Source organism: Nipponia nippon, unplaced genomic scaffold, assembly GCF_047370975.1.
Source record: "Nipponia nippon isolate SJK-2023a ecotype South Korea unplaced genomic scaffold, ASM4737097v1 scaffold_2, whole genome shotgun sequence".
NCBI classification, from domain to species: Eukaryota; Metazoa; Chordata; class Aves; order Pelecaniformes; family Threskiornithidae; genus Nipponia; species Nipponia nippon.
Genome location: NW_028262336.1, coordinates 72,839,998 through 72,860,001, shown reverse-complemented (window position 1 = coordinate 72,860,001; position 20,004 = coordinate 72,839,998).

Genomic DNA, 20,004 nt, shown 5'->3' with positions numbered 1-20,004 from the left:
TGTGCTCAGACTATGAACGACTGTTCTTTAAGAAATTAACAGAATGGGAAGTTTTAAACTATGCACCAACCTTTTCATGACCTACACAGCAGCAATGCTGCTGCACTTAGACAAACACCGCGGGGAAGGCTGTTCTGTTTATTTAAATTTGTAAATAGAAAACAGTTGTTTTTTAGTTTCATTTTTCACCGCCTCCATGGCCATTTTACGTACGGAGTCACAGCGCCTGAGTCCTCCCATCTGCTCGCTCAGTGCGTTTCCCCTCCGTCTCTGAGCAGCGATTTTAAACATTTTGGGTTATTTGGGGTTTAATTAAGGGGAGAGGAAAGCGGGGGGGGGGGGGGGGGGAGGGAAAAAACAAGCCACGGACCAACCCGCCTGGAAGCAGCGGGGAAAGGGAGCACGGGGGCGGCGGGAGCGCCCCGCCACGGCCCCCCCGGGGACGGCGGGGACGCGGGTGGGCCGGGCCCGGGGAGCGGGACGGGGCGGCCCCCACACCCCGGGGACGGCGGGGACGCGGGTGGGCCGGGCCCGGGGAGCGGGACGGGGCGGCCCCCACACCCCGGGGACGGCGGGGACGCGGGTGGGCTGGGCTCGGCGGGGGAGCGGGACGCGGGGCGGCCCATGCACCCCCACCCCGCAGCGCTCCCGGGCCCGGCCGGGGCGGCACCGAGGGGGCGGGCGGGGGGCGGCGGGGACCCCCACCCCAGCCGAATTTTTGGGGATGAGCAGCGCGGTCCCTGTCCCACCGCCACCCCCGGGGCCCGCCCGGGGGCCCGGCGCCGGGTGAGCCCTTACAGCGCGGGGGCCTCCGGGCTCATCTGATTAATTAAAGACTACCCGCTTATATCGCGCCTCGCAGGGTCCCCCACCCCACGCCCCCGCGTTTCAGGGGCACCCTCCGTTATTAATTCTTGGCTGACTAAATTACGGGTAACGCTATTAAAACATTATCAGAACTAATGAGAAACAATTACTTAGAAGATGAGCTGGGACAAGCCGGAGCTGGGCACATGTGTAGTTTTCCCCGCAGATTACGTTAATAAATCATCAGGTGCAAGGCAAGACGGCGGCGAGGCCTGGCGCAGGGAACGGAAAATGAGATTTATGAGATATAGGGGGGGTTTTTTTGCTTTTTTGCATAATTTTTTCATTAATCTCAATAGGACCCGTGCGGCGTAGATTGTTTTATTCCCTTAATACCGCGCGGGGAAGGGGGGGGGGGGGTGGAGAAGAGGATTTCAAAACCGAATGTCTTCATTGTTCTACTGAAGTCTTCGTGCGTGAGAAGCCCGCGGGAGCTGCGCGGCCGCGGAGGCAGCGCGGGGGGCGGTGGAGGCGCTCCCGGCCCCGCCCCGGCCCCGCCCCGGCCCCGCCCCGGCCCCGCCCGCCGCCTCCGCCCCCGCACCCACACGGCGGGGCAATAACCGGCGGGAGCACCTCTGCTGGCGGCTGCCCGCGCAAACTCCCGCTGCCGCGGCTGGGCGCCCACGCGGAGAAATCAAACGTGCAAATAAAATGTGGGACACGCTCAAATTCGTCCTTAAATTTCCCCGACGCACCCCCCCCCCCAGGGGAAAATCCTGCTTCCATCTACTAGTCTCAACGATTTTCGCTTTATAAGAAATAAAACGCGATTTATTTGGTTTTTTCGTTGACTTTAGGAAGCTTTCCGTGTTTTTCCGGCTTTATGCTTCTCCTCTTTCTTTCTTTTTCTTTCTCTCTTTTTTTTTTCTTTCCCGCCTGGTGCTAGGCAAGCAATTGATGAAACAAAACAGATTATAAGATTAGCAGCAGGATTTTGTGCATATTAATGATAGGGAAGGGCACCGAATGGGTTTGTAATTGCAGATCTTGCGCTTGGGATTGGGAACTGTAGCCCTGCTACAGCAAAGACCCCCCTGTGAGGTTTTCACATTGGAACTTAGGGGAAAAGTGAAAAAGTAATTACCAGAGCACAACATTGAAATGTTAAAGCACTTATTCTTTCTTTCAGCGTTCTGTTTTAAAGGGGGAAAACGGGCAAAATGGAAAATAAATTACTTTCAAATAAGTAGGTTAGCACCTGAATGCTGGTGCGCATTTTCCCTTCTTTTTTTTTTTTTTCCTCTCTCTTTTTTTTTTTCTTTTTTTTTTCAAATTCTAGCAATTATTTAGCAGGGCACTTGCTTCTGAACCTACCATCCAAACAGCAGAAACGGGGGGAGGGAGGCAGGGAGACCTCGGGAACAGAGGGGCACTCCGCCTGTGAGCTTTGAAGCGAATATCGCCAGGAAAGCTGCTCAAAGCTGCGGTTTGAAATTTAGAGGGATTGGGTTGGGTTTTTTTTTTTTTTCCCTTTTCTTTTGGTTTTGTTTTGAAATCGGGGCTTAAAAGGCAAAGATTGTTTTGGTTTCCTCTTCGACACCAGCATCAAACGGTATTTTAGCAAGAGATGCATTTCACAGCCACAGACCCCTTCCAGGAACGGCGTGTTCCCTGCAAGAGCCAGAAGTAACCTGACACTGAATTTTAACTCTTATTAAGGCTCCCTCCTTCTTCCTCGGGCTGCTTCAGTCCTCCTCCTCGGAGCTTACTCCTCCTAAAATCTGGATTTTTTTGCGTTTCAAAAACACAGTGCTCCTTTACTGACTTTTGTAATCATTCTCTCCTGTGATTAACAGCAAAAGCTGGCTTAGGTTTAATGGCACTTACTCGCGCGTATTGTTTTAATTCTGCTTTCAACGGAAAATAAATGTATCTGGTGGAAATTAGGCTTTGAAAACTTTTTTTTTACGAGCCAATAAAACGGAGTATCTGCTCCTCAGGCAGTAATTTCTGATTTCGAATTGGAGGGGGGCAAATAATTAAAAAATAAAAAAAAAAAAAAGGAAACCCAACTTTGACTCCATTTCGTCCATCCCATCGCTCCAACCCTCTTCTCCCACCTTCTCCTCCCTCAGGTTCAGAGCATGGCAAAGCTGCGAGGCAGGGCTATTTTTTAACTACTATTTTAAAGATTAAAAAAGGGGCGGGGGCGGGGGGAGAAGGGAATAAAAGCCTGCGAGGGCAGCGTATTATTTTCTGTTTTTCCCGGTGCCCTGGGGCTTGGGAGCCGCGCACCCCCCGGGTGCGGAGGGGAGTCCCGGCGGGGCCGGCGGGGCTGCGGGAGGTTTTGGGGTGCTGGTTTTGGCATGAGCCGCCGCGCTGACGGGAGGGGGGCCCCCCACACACACCCCGGGGTCGGGAAGGTGCCAGCGGCGGCCGGGGCGGCGGGAGGGGACCCCCGGCTGCCGGCTGCAGCCGCGGGGACCGGCTGGGAGGGGGATGGATGGAGGGATGGAGGGATGGAGGGATGGAGGGATGGAGGGATGGAGGGAGGGAGGGAGGGAGGGATGGCGGGAGGGATGGAGGGAGGGATGGAGGGAGGGCGGCCCCTGGCCCTGCGGGGAGCGGGACAGCCCCGCGCCTTCCTGGGCTGCTGCCAGGAGCCCCGGCCACCGCAGAGCAAGGGAAGGGGGAAGGGGGAAGGGGTGCCTTCAGCACAGCCCCGACACGGCCACCAGAACGGTCTCCTCCATCCGCCCCCATGCCCGCAGCACCCCGTCAGCCGGGACCAGGGTGCCTGTGGCAAGGCCACCTGCAGAGAGGTACCCGCACCCCAGCCCAGCACCAGTGGTGCCTGCAAGGGGCAGTGAAGAAATTCGTGCCCTCCGTTTCCATCACGCCTTCCTTCCCCCTCGCAGTCCCCACTGGGTATCCTTGTCCCCTCGGTGCACCCCAGGCCTCCCTTCACCCCCCCAGCAGTGGGTGTCCCTGGCTGGGAGCAGGAGGGGGGCTTTCCTCCCCACGTCCAGGGGTGCAGGGCACAGTATGCAGAGCAGAAATGTCCTGCGGGTGCCCATACAGCAAGCAGGGGAGAGATCAGATCCCCTCACTGTGTTTGGGGTTATTGCTTCCCAGATTAAGTCTGAAGCTCCCGGATCGGTGGTAGCAAAGCCAATACCATAAAGTGCTGGTCAGAATGATGTCTTCAGAAATGCAAGAAGCCGATTCCTAAAGCTGTTGTAGGTGCCTGCTGGCATCATTGGAAGCTGATCATCCTGGTGAGAATGAGGAGTGCTAAATGCCTGTGCTACCTTCTTGGGCCTCTGTAATTTAAACTGTGGCTCCACGTAGGTTTGGGTCTTACGCTTGCCATTTTATTCCTATTTCTGCTAGCTCTGCTAATGTTATTAAGTTGTGATATCAAGCACATGCATCAGTCAGGAATTTTCCAAAGAAAAAGAAATTTTCCAATTTTTCGTTCTTGCTGAAGGCAAAAACCTTGTCCCTGTGTGAGACATGCTTACAATAGCCTAGAGTTAATGGGAGACAGGCTCATGCTGCTGGGAAGACCTGGTCCAGGCTTCCTGATACGTGGCTTCATTCCTGGCTTGCTTTTGCAGTAGTCCCTAATATATAGCAGTGTTTGTGCAGATCTGGTACTCTATGGCATGCCACTGGAAACGCCTCATGTTAACTCAGCATGTCCTGTCCTATGTAAAAATGCAGCTCAGATACAGTCAGTGGTGCATGTATCGCTGCAATTCTGACCATCACCGGCAGCCCTGCCTCTGGTTTTGACACCAAGAGGCCTGTGGCTGGATAACATGGAATTAAATACTTGCAGTTGAGGGGGAAACAGGTGGCAGAGGATGTGCAAGGGCCGTCCGGTTACATGGCTGGCATTGCTGTGGGAGAGCACAGGTGGGAGAACAAAAATCACTTCCACCCTTTTTAGTCATCAGCACTTAGGCCGTCAGCAAAGGGTTTGCAAACCCTTTAGAGTTTAAGAAGGTCCCACAGGTCGGTGGTACTTGGTCAGAGTACAGGGAAGAGCTGCGGTCTCTGCCCACAAGATGCCTCGGAAGGAGCCGGCCCTGCAGAAGCTGCCCATCCCTGCGGGCCCCACGGCGGTGCCGTGCCTCTGCCTCAGCACTCCTGCGACTGCTGGGGTACGAGTCAAAGCCGACCTGTTCATTTGAAAGTGTTCGGGCACTTTCAGCTCCACACCGTGACGCTCTGTTCAGAGACTGCTTAAAATATATAGTGGGTAGAGACATCTATTGCTTGCTTTACAATCAATTTGGAAAAAAACCCAATGGTTCCTCCTGAAAGAAAAAGCCAGTCCTGTACTAATGGCAAAATCTCTGTTGGTGCAGTTCTAAGATTTTGCAAGGAGTTACAAAATCCAGAGGCGAACTGGGTTAACTGACTTCACCATACAGATTAATTGCTGTCTAATATTTTGTTGAATATTAAAGATATGCCAAATTTACAGAAAAGGGCACAGAGTAAGTTCAGTAATAAATGTAAATATGTCTCTACATTGTAGCCATATTAGGCAATTCTTTCTTTAATGTTTAACTAGCATTTGTTAAAGTGGGTGTGTGAGGGCAACGTGTACAGCGCACGTTTGCTGTCACAGCCTAGGGAAATAAGTGTGTCTTTGTGCCTAGGTTTTCCTGAAGCAGGCACGTTCCCGGGTATAGGCAGACGGAGAAAACTGGAAGGCTGTCCCATTTCACGTGGAGGGGAGATGTAAAGATCTGTGCTCGGTTCCTGGCCTTGCTCCCCCTTACTGACATCAGTTTGTGTCAAGTTTACCAAAAAACCCCGCTGCTGTAACACTCCATTTGAGAGGCGCGGGGGAAAGGATAATAAACTTTTTTTTAATTGCTTCCCTGGCTATAAATTAGCATGCATTGGGCTAAATTTTTTTCCGTGAACAAAAGCACAATTGACGGCGAGGCTTAGGGAAAGTAGGGAGGGAGCTCTGAGCCCCAAGGCTCCCCTGCGTATTGAACCTGAGCAGGGGGAGGCCTTGTCTGTGCCCAGCAGTCGAAGGGCACTGAGAACTACAACAAAACAATAGGGATTTTTATGTTTCACTGACTGTTTTTGCAGCTGCATCTTCCCCCCTTTCTCCTCCTCCCCCCCCCCGCCCCGTTATTTCATGTGAGAACCAAGTATGAAAATAGAAGCCATGGCTTTCCCTCCTGCCACAGCCGATGTGCATAAAACCGGGCCAGAAATCACCGGAGATCTGAGGTCAGTTATAAGTCGGTGTTACGGGCAAAAGCAGAAATTGTTTTGTTCTCCTGTATCGTATTTTGTTTCTATTATCAGGAATGTAAAGACGGGGCTGAAGCCCACCGACTGCATTTTGGGTTCAACGTGACCGTCTTTGCATCCCCCAGGCTCCCGATGGCATTTGAGGAGGAGCTGGCAGAACCCACTGAGTTCTGCCTTTGCAGCTCCCCCTCCATGCACGCTTCCCATTCAGCCCTAGAATATCTGATAAACCATCTCTTCCCATGGTAAAAGCTCATATAAGGTGATTTTTCTCCGGAGCTGCCTGTGGAAGCCCTTATGCTACTTCTGTGGTGTATCCAGTTACTGACCTGAACAAAGAGCCGACTACGAGGGAGAAGTAGGTGGGCATGGACCACAAGCTGGAGAGCAAATGTTGAGAGAGAGGTGGCCTAAGGGGTGGGGAAATACTGGTGGAGAGTGGCTGAGAAACGGCTGAGGGATGGGGATGGAGAGGACAGATGCACGCCTGTCCTCTCATACTCTGCGGTGGAGTCATCCCTCGCTCTCCACGTCCGTAGGCAGAAGGGTAGGCAGAAATAGGTTTAATTTTACAGCAAAGGAAAGTGTGAACATCTTCACTATTTGTAAAACAAAAAAAGATGTCTAACTGAAGGCTAGTTGCACAATGAGATAAGTCACTGAAGGAAAGTGGTGAGGTTTCCTCAGAGCAGGGTAGGTAAGCGTCTGCTGCAGGGCCTTCGGGGGGGTGGACTCAGTGAACCCTTTCTAGTCATTTTTTTGATGCTGTAAAATGTACAGAGATGCAACAAAAAAAGGGGGGAAGGAGGAACTTTAGAAAATGACCAAGGGAAGAATAGGAAACTTACTTTCCTACCCCTGTATTTTGTCAAGCTGTGCTTGCACCTCAGTCTCCTCCCTAAACATCTACACCAATGGACTGTTTCCCCCCTTGAAAAATACATTTCTTTCCTTTGGTGAGGAAGGCCTACAACACCACTAGTTAGAAAGATGAAGAAGTCTTTGTATTTTCACGTGGAGCCTTCCTGACTTCAGTGTTCTTCTTACCTTGGTGCACCTTTGCCTCAGGGAGCAGACCGGGGTGGGCTGGAAAACCCAGGGTACGGTCCTTTGAACAGGCAGGTAGGCTGCCTCACCCACCACGCATTCACTTGCAGAGATGGTCTCTCCCCTGAGCTCCTGTCCTGTATCATTTATAAGGAGCCAGGTGTGAAGGGCCCCCTCCCATGAGTGTGGCAAACCTCCCGCCAACCAGAAATCCCAGTCGATGCTGAAGCTGTGACTGGGCAGTTGTGACTCCCCAGGTGCGTTTCCTAATGGGTACTGATTTCATTTCGTCTATCAGCAACACAGCAATGAATCCAGAGCACCAACTCTTTCATGTTGAGGCACACTCCTCCTCCTGCCGTTCAGCTTCTGACAATGTTTATATCCTTTAAAACTCTTTTTTTTTTTTTTTTTAGTTTGTATCTTATTTTAAAATACATTTACCCCAGATGCAATATCATTTCCAAGAGGCAAATCATTTTTTTCTCATTGTATTATAGAACGGAGCATTTGCAAAAATCATTAAAACTCTTGCATTTGAATCAATTTCAGGCTACTCTCCTGTTATCCAAGGCTGTCAGTTATTTTTTTGGTATTATTTTGGATGATTTTTAAATTGGTGTGTTCTCTGCTGTTACTATTACAGTTGTATAAAACATCTTGTTTGCAGAGCTGTGAAATGCTTTAAAGGCATCAATTGAAACGACAAGGCATTGTCCAAATTGAAATTTATTTCCTCCAAAACAGCGTCCTGAACATCCAGGTGGTAATAAACATTTTTCAACCATGTACAAACTGTGAATTGTATTTGAAATTAAATCTCCGCATTAAAATCTGCATTGCTGAACCTCCCGCTGGCAGCCACCATTCTCCTGAAAAGTGACATCTTCCCTGGCAGCGATGGGGTGGGAGTTCTCACACAGATATTACCAAACAATTTCCTATCACTCTTCGGATACGGGGACTTCGTAGCAACATACACCTAAAAAGTACGAAGGATGCAAGGTGTGCGAGGAATACAGGAGGGGGCCACCTCGGGTTTAGTGAGGATAGGTGTTTTTGTCCTGACACACAAGGGTGGAAACTGTTTTACAAACCTCTATTAAAGCAGCATATTGCTGATGTCACAAATTATGTCATTTTTCAGCAAGCTGTTAGGTAGCAGCAGGATACTTAGAGGTCCCAATCTGAGTTCACAGCTTGAGGCCTCATCATCCATTGAAGTCAAGGAAATACTCCAGTCCCCTAGCCCTCTGTTTACAAATAATATATCAAGAATCAGGATGCCCACAAATGAACTTTCAGGCACTGAGCTAAAGGAAAAGGGGTTGTGTGTGTGTATTTTTATATATATACATACATACAATATATACGTGTATATGTGCATGCGTGCATTTGTGTGTAGCACGACTGAAGTCTGCAGTTTGCCATCAGATTTTCTCCAAAGAAGCATTTTTCATTCTTCCTTGGTATATAGAACTGATTCTTCATAACCAATTCTGCGGCCAATTTGCGTGCAGAACCCCCACCAAAGTTAGAGGTATCTGCATAGGAAAGGGGTACAAAGTACTCCCATCCATTTCTCCTTTTTAAAATAGTGGGGTTTTTTAATATCTACTGCTTATAAAATATAAAAGAGCTCTGATTTAAAAAGATATACATAAGAAGAGATGTATCTATAATGGAGTTGGGTGGATTGTGAGAAATAAAATAACAGGAATGTCCGAACGCGTACTAATTAGTACAACAGAACAGCTTGCTGGAGGCTCTCCTCATCTCCTGGATGAACCATATTTACACGTATACGTGTATTTCCCCCCACTAGAGTGGAATATGCCACCGTGTTCTTCTGACAACGCATGTATACCTGGGAGACAACAGCCTATGTCAGAAGACATAAAATACATAGCATGTGGCCTGGGGTTGTGAAACAACCCGAGAGAAGTAATTAAATTCAAAACTAACGGTGCCATACTCATGAGTGGGTGCTTTTACCCCCCACTCCTCCCCATGCAGTAGTGGGAGTCAAAGATGGAGCGTCAAGGCACAGCTTTCAATTGCCTGACTTTTCCCAGTGCGTTAACATCACCCCCCTAGCAGAATGAGGGTACTGGCAGGGAGATGGATTAGATGGCCAAACGAGGCATTTTTATCCCCACGCCCTCTCCCTAAACCGATTCCAATATTTTGCTACTTATTTACTGATGTAGTTGGCTGTAACTTCCTCTACTGGAAATGATATTACGGGGTTGGATTAGCTTCTCCTCTATAGCGTAGCCCTGATTTAATTACTGCTGCAGCTATCCCCCACTATCTGCACAATAAATGCGGTTGCTTACAGAAACATGATTACAGGATTAGAGTTATTGGGCCCTCACCCAGACGAACGCGGTGACATAGCATAGCACTGGCACCTCTGAAAGCTACACTGACCTCAGGCATCTCTACATCAAAGGCCACGGCCACAATCTGAGCTTCATTAGCTTTCAAGGCTGAAGTTACAGGAGCACTACTTCCTCAGCCACTAATGGGAAACACTCTCCTCCATTTGCTGTTGAGGTGTTAAAAGTTCCTCTTAACATCAGTTACTGAGCTACAGCTTCACTGGTATCCCAGTAAAATAAAAATGACTTGTGGAGTGGGAGCTGAGTTCAAACTGAAAGCCTGCGTTGGACGTCCCCTACTCAAGCAAAGGGCAGTCACCGGCGCAGGGATGCTTTGGGAGTGCGGACTACAGGGGGAGGCGCACCCTAAATCCCAGACCGGGAGCTACAGGGAAATTCCCGCGGCTCCTGAAGGGTTTCATATGGTTGTAACCAACTGTTTAATGACTGAGGTATCTGAAGGACGCTCTGGTTTTCATTTGTCGGATGTGATGCAGATGATTATGCGAACAGGGAGAGCTTGGCAGCTAGCTGCAACTCAGAGCACGTGCATCATCGGGTCCGCGCTCATGGTGAGAAAGCTGTGAATTGTGGGGATAACTTCTCTAGTCCCCCTGGCTGGTCTGCACCTATACGGAGGAGACTTGGGAGGTAACGTTTAATCCCACAGAGAGAAAAGCTAGTCAGAGAGAGAACCACAAAGTGGCAAAGCACTAGGTAGGATCAAACTGAATTTTTGCTTCTAGCGTACACTTCCTATGTGGAAATCTCTCTTAAACTCAGTGTACCTCGGTTCCCCTTTACGCAGCCGGAATATTAGTATTTCCTCTGTCTTGTCTATTTAGATGATGCATTCTGGGACACAGGTCACCTCTTGCTATGTTTGCACAGTCCTAGCACAGTCATTTGGGGCCTGCAGTCATTACTCTAATTGAATAGTAATATACGAAGGATGACGCTACATTATTGACGTGCACAAAGAAACCAGCTAAGTGGCTAGGTGGCGTGGAAGAAGCCCCAAAGTTTCATGAACTTCTGTCCAGAAGAGAGGAAGAAATACTTGTTCCACAAAAATACTTGAGAATGGTAGGACGTAGTCCACCACGGTGAGCACAGAGAACCAGGAACTGGCTTTATATGAGAATGAAATGGCTGAAATACATCATTTGTATTAGAAGACCTCAGTAAGACTAAAAAAAAAGCGGACAGTAGAAGGGAGCTACAGGGTTTACACCGGAGGGCTTGCTTTTCTTTCTCCAGTCCCACTAGCCTTCTCTGGTGCTTTGCCTAGGGGATTGTCATTTCTATTTTTTAAGCTGGTGCTGAATAAAGTGGCTTGCCCTTGAGCCTCCAGGCTGGGTCAGCTGGATAAGGTGGGCTGCTCAGGTGCTGCCAGGGATAAGGCTAAGGAATTACAAGGCTGGCCTCTAGAGCTAAGCTGCTCCTTCTCTTCGGGAGGTAGGAGACTTCCCCAGGTCTGAGGAGCTCCTTGCGGCTGGAAGATTTAGTGGGCTCAGATATTAGCAGGATCACATGTCGGCTCCGGAGTCTTCTCCAGCTTGCATGTTTGATAAAGCTCAGAAGCTTGCTTCAGCTGGCAAGTTTAACTTAATCTCTTGGGTTTGTTCTGCCCTAAGCAGCCTGTTCGTGTTGTCAGAGCTGATTTCAGTTTCCCAAGCTTTTGGCTGGGTTAGGAACTAAGGCAAGATTAGAAATCAGAGTAAGAAGAATTCAGCTCATTTTCAGCTAAGCACCTTTTCACCACAAACAGAGATTTACAAAAAGGCATTTATTTCCTAGGAAGTTGTCACTGGATTTCCTTTTAAATTAAATTACCGTCATTCAAAGAAATAGGAAATTCCTCCTTACGTGTACATTTTTCATGAATTACTGATTCTTTCCAGGCTTTCCCTTTGCCACATGCCCAGGGCAGTGACCCCGCGCTCAGGCACTGCAACAGCTCTCTGACCAGCGATGGTTTAAGTATTGCAGCAGCCACTGCTGCAACAGCAGAAATCCAAGCCTTTCGCTTTGCAAACTTGGGAACTATGTGATGCTAATTAGAAGCGCTCACTTCCCTTACTGGGTAAGATCAGGGTGGTGTGTAGGCATAGACTGACCCAGGGCGGGTAAAAAGGGCTCCTCTCCCTGTCAGCACCAGCAGCTGCAGCCCTTACTATCACTTCACATGACACAGATGCAGCTCTACAGTAATTTTCATTTTCATTTTCATTTTCATTTTCATTTTCATTTTCATTTTATTTTCTCATCTTTCACTTTGGGCCAGGGCAGCATGCGAAGCGCGGTGGAGCAAGTGGGCACAAGAAGGGATGACAGTGGTATTGTGGTCCGTGTGAGAGCACTGCTCTTTAGAGCTGGCATGTTCTTTAGAGGTGATGTACACCAGTCTTTGGTGTGACTGTCCTATTGTCGCTAATGATTATTGCCGTACCGATTTCAAGGTGCTTGGGGCTCTGTGGGAGGGTCTAATCCAAAGCCCAGAAAGGCTGACAGGCATTTCAGATTGAGGGGAGCCCAGAAAATACAAAGTTTAAAAGATCCAGAAATGCGAATTTCTAAGATCATCCTTAAACAAGAAAATAAAATGGGGGGAAAAAACAGCTTCTCTCTTCCTCTGGCTTGCCAGCATGCTTTGACGGAAAACAGGGAGGTGATCTCGGGAACACTCGCTCCAGCCTCCTGTTCATAAGTAGCAGGAAGGCCTGTCAAACCTGTCAAACTCCTTGAGCTCCTGGGGTTTACAGACTTCTCTCAGCTACCCCAAGCAAAACCACAATCCCATAAAGAAGCCTTTTCAGTAAAACCTTCTGCCATTTGCCTGAAGCCAACAAATCACTCGTTTAAAAAAAAAAAAAATCTATTTCTCGTTTGGAAACGTCCCTTCCCCCATGCTCGCTCTCTCCTGGTGAAGCCCCGAGCAACGGCCTCGCAGCAGCAGTTTTCTGCAGGAATCTGCTACCGCAGGGTATGTCAGAGCCCCAGATCTGCAGTCCGTACAGAGGCCAAAGTCTCACTGGCCCAAGGAGGGTCTGGCTTGGGTAAGGACTGCCGAAATGACCACCTGGCTTCAGTCAGAGCTCAAGGTCAGTGTAGGATGGCTTGCATTCATTCCCGTCCCTTGCCTCTTGGTGGACTTTTCTGAGCTACTTGGCTCCGGCTAGTTGCCAAGGTGCGTGTCCCTCACTATTTGCTGAAAGGTTTAGGAGAGATATCCAGGCTGTCTAATCTTTACCCTTCCTTGCATTCCCTTCATTGCCTCATCCTGTCCCTGCAAATTGCTGTGAAAACAAAAGCTCCCGAATCATCGCCACCAGTCCCAGCCTTTGCCCTCGCGCTGCACCCACCGGCCACTGGTCTCCAGACTCACCTCCATCCCTGCCCCGCCAGCATAGAGCTGATGGAAAGCTGCAGTGCAGCTGATCCAAGACTCCAGCTGGCCACGGCACAAACCTCTGCGGTTCTCAGGACCAGTGCTAGGTTATGGTGTCTAACACAGTGACGGAAAAAAACGTAGCCCCAAAAGACGAGGGCAGATGTGCAGCAGCAGCCGCTTTTGGAGGTATTATTGGATTTGTTTGAATAGAGTTGCAGGGGCGCATTCTGCCCTGAGTGATATGCCTGACCATGGGTTTGTCAGCTATTTTTCAATATCGTTTTGGGCTTGTCTGAACTGGCATATGTCTTTGGGAATTATCTGACTAGCTGTATGTCAAATCGTATTGTTTGATTTATAGGTGGCAGATCAGAGGACAAGACACCATCATTTTTCCATGTAATTGCTTAGGGTAACAGAATCATACTCAAAGTCCATCATGGTAGAAACATAGCAACACCATAATAAATAAAACAGTGGTTCCTCAATAAGAGCAAAAAGTGGCAACTTCAAGCTGCAATTTATTCACAATATGGGAGACGCTCTCTGGCAAGAGTTAAGCAGTCATCAATACATGGATCGTAAGGGCACAAGTATAGCAGAAGCAAGAGCCTGTTGACAACACAGTAAACGATGGTATCTTGAAGACTGAAGCAAAACTTAAACCATACCCTGAAATACAGGTTTTGGAAGCTGGCACTTAGCCTATGCTATGAGCTGAAATCCTCTTTCCTTTTACATCTATTTTAACTTAGCATGCAAAAATCCACCCATGACCACCTGATTCAATGCTTGAAAAAAACAAACCATATTTAAGGTCTAGTTTTCCAAGATGTATTCATGTGAGGCAAAGAGGGGTTTTTTTCTACATCCTTAGAAATAGCTAAAGACTATTCAACAGAGGCCACAATGCTCGTACTATGTGAAAAAGGAAGAATACAGGGACAATACTAGACTTGGTCTCCGGAGTACAAAACATGAAAATAAAGCAAAAGGGAGAGAAAAACAATCTGAGACACTTCCTTAGGACCTAGAGCTACTGACTCCATAAGAAGCCCCCTTAATAGACACAAGCAGAAATATGACAGAAAACATGAATTAATTACCAGTTCATTACCCAAGTTCCCATGGATTGGAGCTTCTCCATGGTAAAGGGACAGAATACACACGTTGCAAGATAAGATTCACCCACAACCATGGATTTTATCCAGAAGTGGTGCATAGCCCTATATATTAAAAAGCAGATACAACTGCTATACTTGTTGATTTTATATACATATATGTACATACGTGAAAGAATGTGAATGTAGCAAGAACAACTAACAGGAATATTTAAGATGCACTGACAGAAAATTGTCGCCTGTCTTGAATCTCTTTTCCCTTATGTTTCATGTTTTTCTTATTTAAGAACAACCACCATAGTTCAGGGTGGATAGTGGCCACCCAGCCAGGAATCCTGTCTCCAAGGGCGCGTGTGCTGGATGCCTAATGAAAAGGAGAAGAGCAAGGCAGGCATGCACTGACACCTCCAATGTACTCCTACAGCCCACTCACCTCCTCCGCCTGTGAAGGGCAACGAGATACCCCAGCCTGTTGCACTGTCACAGACCCTGCACTGACAGTCGCCTGTATTTTGTAAGGACCAGGGTCCTTACAAAAAGCGTGCAAAACTAACAATTAGGACAAACTATCTGTTTATCTCCGATCTGAGCAAATAAGATGAGTAGTCACCAAAACACAATCATGTGGAAGTCTGTGCTTTGGATGTTAAAGTCACATTTTTTAGTATATCCAGGCTTGAAAAGGTACAGGGAAAAGTTGGAAAAGATTTCATAGTTAAGATAAAATTAGCAATGTCCTTGAAACTGTATTTATGAGAAAAAAAAAATAGCCAGTACTCTGCCTCAGGTTCACGCCTGATGTACTAAAACTGAGGGGTGACACACAGTGGATTAGGGGGAGGCAGAACAGATCCCAGGACTGTTCACTTTGTCTAGGAAAGAATTGACAGGATACACAAAGCTGATGCGCGCTCGAGGCAGCCATGTTGGCTCCTGCGCCACTGGAAAGAGAAATGTTTGCCACATGGGAGCAGAAAACATTGGCAGGAAAATAACTTTAATTTCCAAACTTGAAAAGGACTATTGCAAGCGGGAAAAAACCAAAAGGGGAGGAGGGGAATAACATTCACCTGGACTCTCTGATTTCACCTTCAGGCTCTGACCCTATGATGAGTATGTTTGAAAGTAATTAATTTGTGAAAGAAAGCTTAAAGGTAACTTCTGGACGCAAAATAGGGAAAAAGTGTGTGCACCCATCACCTGTGGGCTGGGATGAGGATGAGCGAGGACTCCTTGGAGGAAGGCAGTGCAGCTCTCCCGTTCCAGTTACCAGGACAGAGACCTGGTATGCATATGTTGTTATATAGGTGGGAAAAGACAGTGCAAGAAGCCCCAGCTGTAACATGCATTCTACAAATGCTCATCCTTCTACATTTCTCCTGGTTTGGGCCCAGGAGAAAGACAAAAAGGCGTATCTGTATCTAGCCAGCGCCATGAGAGAGTGACAAAACCTTATGAGACATTTTGTCTCATCTACAGCCTTCCACGCTTGTTGTCATTTGCCTCCTCAGCCTAATGGAAACCTGCCCTGGATGCTATGTTCGTTGTTATTGTTTCAATTTCCTTGTCTTTTATTTATTTCTCTTGCCTCTCAAGAGCCGTTCGGAGCTCCCATTACTTCCTGCTGACCAGGGAAGGCTATGAGAACAAATAGTTATAGCGGATTAAAATACACACACCATCGCAAGAAAAACAGAGGGGAGGGGGCAGGGGGACTTGCTTAGCAAAGGGTGGTGGAAGTCGTGGGACAGAGAGCTGCCAGAAATATTGAAGAGGGGGTTTATGTCAAGACTTGTTTTAGACTTGATCTCTGCGAGGAAGAGAGCTTCTGAATTCTTCCCGTGGCGCTAGTGCAACATGAACCTGCATATATTGAATCAGTTCAATGTTTCCTTTGGATTTTAAATAAAAGTTTGTTTGAAAAAAATGCAAATGATCGTTCTTGGCAGTGTGGATTCCTCCTACCCGTACTGATGGAGGAGCCAGTCGGTGTCTCAGCGGAAAGAGGAGAGCTTGCACACAGCATCCTTCCCCTCTGCAGCAAAGGCGCTACGTTGACCATCGTCTTCAAGGAAGACAATATTTTTGCTAAAACACTGGACATCGTTAGCTCCCCGTCTCTAGGGCAAATGAACCCTGTGGTCCATGCTTGACCCAGGCTACAGCAGATTGTATCTGCTGTATTTGGAAATTTTCCTTTCTAGCATCTGTTAAAAAATTATTAGCAGGTGCTGAAAACTGTGGTCTCCAACCCAGAGACCTAGAGCCAAAATACCAGAGGGGAAAAAGTCAGTTCTTGACAACCGCCTGACTCCAGGGTTGGACGAGCCAGAGAGACAATCTGCTGCTACGGGAGATGCCAGATCAGAGGAGGGAGGTGGTAGCACCTCATGCAATTAGTCTAATTTTTTTTTTTTGTTTTGAAGCTACAAGTGGCAAGGGCCAATTCCTTGCCTCTGTGAAGTTATAAGCCTGGTGATCCCTTCTGGTGCTATAAAAGAGTTAGACCAGCTTGCAGCTGACCAAAAAAGTTTACGCTACCTGTGCACCACCTAGAATAACGAACTGAAGTCATTTAACATTTGCTGTGTAAATGGCACACTGCTATGTATGTAAATCCCAGTGAACACAGGAGAACAAATTCTTACGTGCCATGTAATTATACACACGCTCATTTAGAAATGAGCTGATATAAAATAAATATGCATATAGCTATGCATATAGCTATGCCTATGCCTATCCCAGCCTCCACTACAGGGTTATTGCATTGCCAATGTGTTGACATAAAAATGCAGTTTTATGGATTACATCTAAATAGAAACGTGTGAAAAGGGATTTTGTTTTGGCTACAGCCCAGTCTCTTAATATAATTATAATTACTACTTTTACTGCTACTGCTACTACTACTACCACAGTGAATTGGGAGCCCCCTTGGTTCTACCTATGGCGCAAATAGCAAGAACAAGCCTGACCTAAAAAACAGGAGATGAAAGAGGGAGAGGGGCAACGTGATTTCTCCAAGCTGGAGTAACAGGACAGGAGGCGGATGTAGGATTTACGTCTCTTCAATTCTAGTCCTTGGTGTGGCCTGGGCCCTCTCTGCCACAATTTCATACATGGCTTTCTCGAGGAAGACAAGAAAAAAAAGAAGTACTTTATTGATGCAATTGGGAGAGCGGTTTTTATTATTATTACGGTGGTTCTGCTTGGTGTTTTGCAGCGGAGATGGTGGTAACCATCGGTGCAGGTTGTCCTGGGTGGCCGTGGCCGCGGTAGGGACAGGGTGGCCACTGCTGGACAGTTTCCCCATGACACTGCCGGCCACTGTAGTGGCAGCCGCGCGGCAGAGGTAGCAGCTTGCCTGGGTTGCAGACGCGATGCCGAATGCATGGAAGCGGGAGCCGGGCAAGCATCTCTTTTCCCCTGTCTTTCCCCTTTCTTTTTTCACCTGCCTGCCTTTATTACGGCCGTAGCGTGAGTCGTTGTGCTGTTTTTCAGCCTGAAAATCAGAAATACGTCTCTCCTATTTGCTCCTTGACAGTTTGTCAATATAGAAAAGTTTTTTAAAAATCTCTCCAAGGACAAAAAAAATGCACTTTCGAGTGCCATTTAGGTGTTTCCCAGTTGTGTTGCCATTTCATGCCGGGGCTGCCGGGTGCTTTATGAAACAGGCTCTAAAAGTGCTGCTTTCTTTCCGACACCGATCTTAAAATGAGACAGGTGCACAGCCGATGCAGCCGGGAAGCATCCCCACCACGGCCATTGCTCTATACCAGCCGTGCTTGTTCAGAGGTAGCTATTTTCTGCTAGCTCTGGGGCTCGAAAAATGAAATAAAATAAAATGAGAGCATTCCCCCCCCCCCCCCCCAGAGAGAAACATTTTGAGAGGAAAGGGCAGAAAACACGACGTGAGCCTATACGGCAAATGGCAGCGGGCTCAAGAGGACTAGGAAAGCTGTTTGCCAGGAGGCCAAATGGCTTGCCTGCAGCTCCGGGAAAAGAGATGTTACTTGGTGCTTGAAATCGTCTAAAGAAAACAAAGGATGACTGCTACATGCCTGCCCATGATAGTCTGGAGCACTGCGCTGTTGTGGGATATTTATGCCAACCAAATGGCAGCAAAATGCCAGTGCGGAGATCGGGGCGAGCTGGTTGTACGCAGGCCTGCCTGCGGGACCAGCCTCCGACAGCTCGGCAGGCACCAGCTCACGCGTCGAACCTCCAGGAAGGGAGGACGTCGTTCTCATTATCTCCATTTTACAGGCGTTGAAAGGGAGGCTGGGGAGATTCGCCACCAAGGGAGTCTGTCAGAGCCGGGATGAGCGGTTATGGGTCCCAGCTCTCAGCCCCACGCATAGGCTGTGCCTCTTGGAGCAGATTTGGGGGAAGATTTTTATTTCTCTGACACAGGAGAGAAAAAAACAGCTTCCAGCTTCCACTAAGGGAATTATTTCTTCCTACCAATGCCACGTTGATTTGTCTTAAGGGCACTGTTAGGATTAGCCGAGTCAGAAATCCATATTGTCAATTAAAATTTAATATTTTCCCAAAGAGACCCAAAAGAAGATAGGCTTTCGCAAGGAAGAATAACCAAGTTTGCACAACAGTGATCAGCTACAAGAAGCATCATTTAGGAAGAAGTTCTTCAAATTATCCTGCTGTGCTGTCGGTCCATGTCCATGCAGGCACATGTATCAAGTGATTTGCACGCGTACAACCAAAAAAACCCTCTTTGGTCTACACTACCCGCAAACACTGCTCTCGTTTCAGACTTTGTCATTCCAGCCGTCCAGCATCAATCCTGCTCTGAATCCCTTTGACGTCAGGAGGAGTGTGAACATTTCCTACCTCATTACTGCCTTTCAAAGGCAGCCACAACCACAAAAACTAGACCTCAGGGAAGGGGGGGAGAAAATCTCTGCATGCACAAGCAGAGCCCCTCCTGCCAGTTATCCTCTCTCCTTTGTGCTTTGAAGAGGCATCTCACCTCTTACAAGGGAAACAAGTTCGTCGTGGAGGGAGATGTGGTTAGCAATTCTGTCTGTGCTTCCCTCGCCTCCCCTGAGCTGACGATGCTATGGGCCCAGCGCTCCCTCCCATGCTACAAAAAGAGAGAGTCAGTCCTGAACCAGATCCCTGATTCCTCCCAAGGAATCCTCACAAGCATTTCCCAAACCGTCCTTTACAAATGTGGTGCTGGTGGCTTGACAGGAATGCAAGTTTATAACCTGGCATCACAGATTTGGCTCTGAAATGTAATAGATCCCATTATAATCTCTGCTCTCAAAGGCAGACTTGAGGTTTAAAGAATCTTTGATTGCAGGCTAACGTCCTGAGTATATTTCAGCTTTACTGAAGTTTAGTATATGATCCTTCTCAGCTATGGGACATATTCTTCCATCACCCCACTTGCTGCTTTAACGCCACCTCAGTTAATAACACCTGCTGGAGAGGCAGCAGCATCTCCTGGCAAACTAAACCTGCACAGGCACAGGAGTCAAAATCTGAATATGTATAGACCGCATAAGTAATCATTAATGCATAGCACGGTCCCTCTGGTCATTTAAATAAATTGTTGACACCAGCATTGCCAAGAAATGAACCAGGTGCCACCTGAATGGTTAAGACCCTATAGGTAACTGTAAATTATCAGAGTGCTTCAAAATTTCAAAACCTTCCGAAAACAAAAGGATAAACACACAGCACGGTTTTTAAAGACGTGTGCGTGCACGTATGTGTCTGCGTATGTGAGTGTGCATGTATGCCCACCTTAATGTTTGCACACCATAATGCTGTGACCTTAATAATTTGGTTTAAATGGTGGGTGAAGGATCCCTGTAGCATCTATATACATATATCCAAGTTTCACACTTGCTGTGCCAATTCCTATTGCCACGTAGTCTACAAATTGCTTCTGGAAAAGTGTAATCCTGGTTTTACCTCTGCATTTTAAAAATCATTT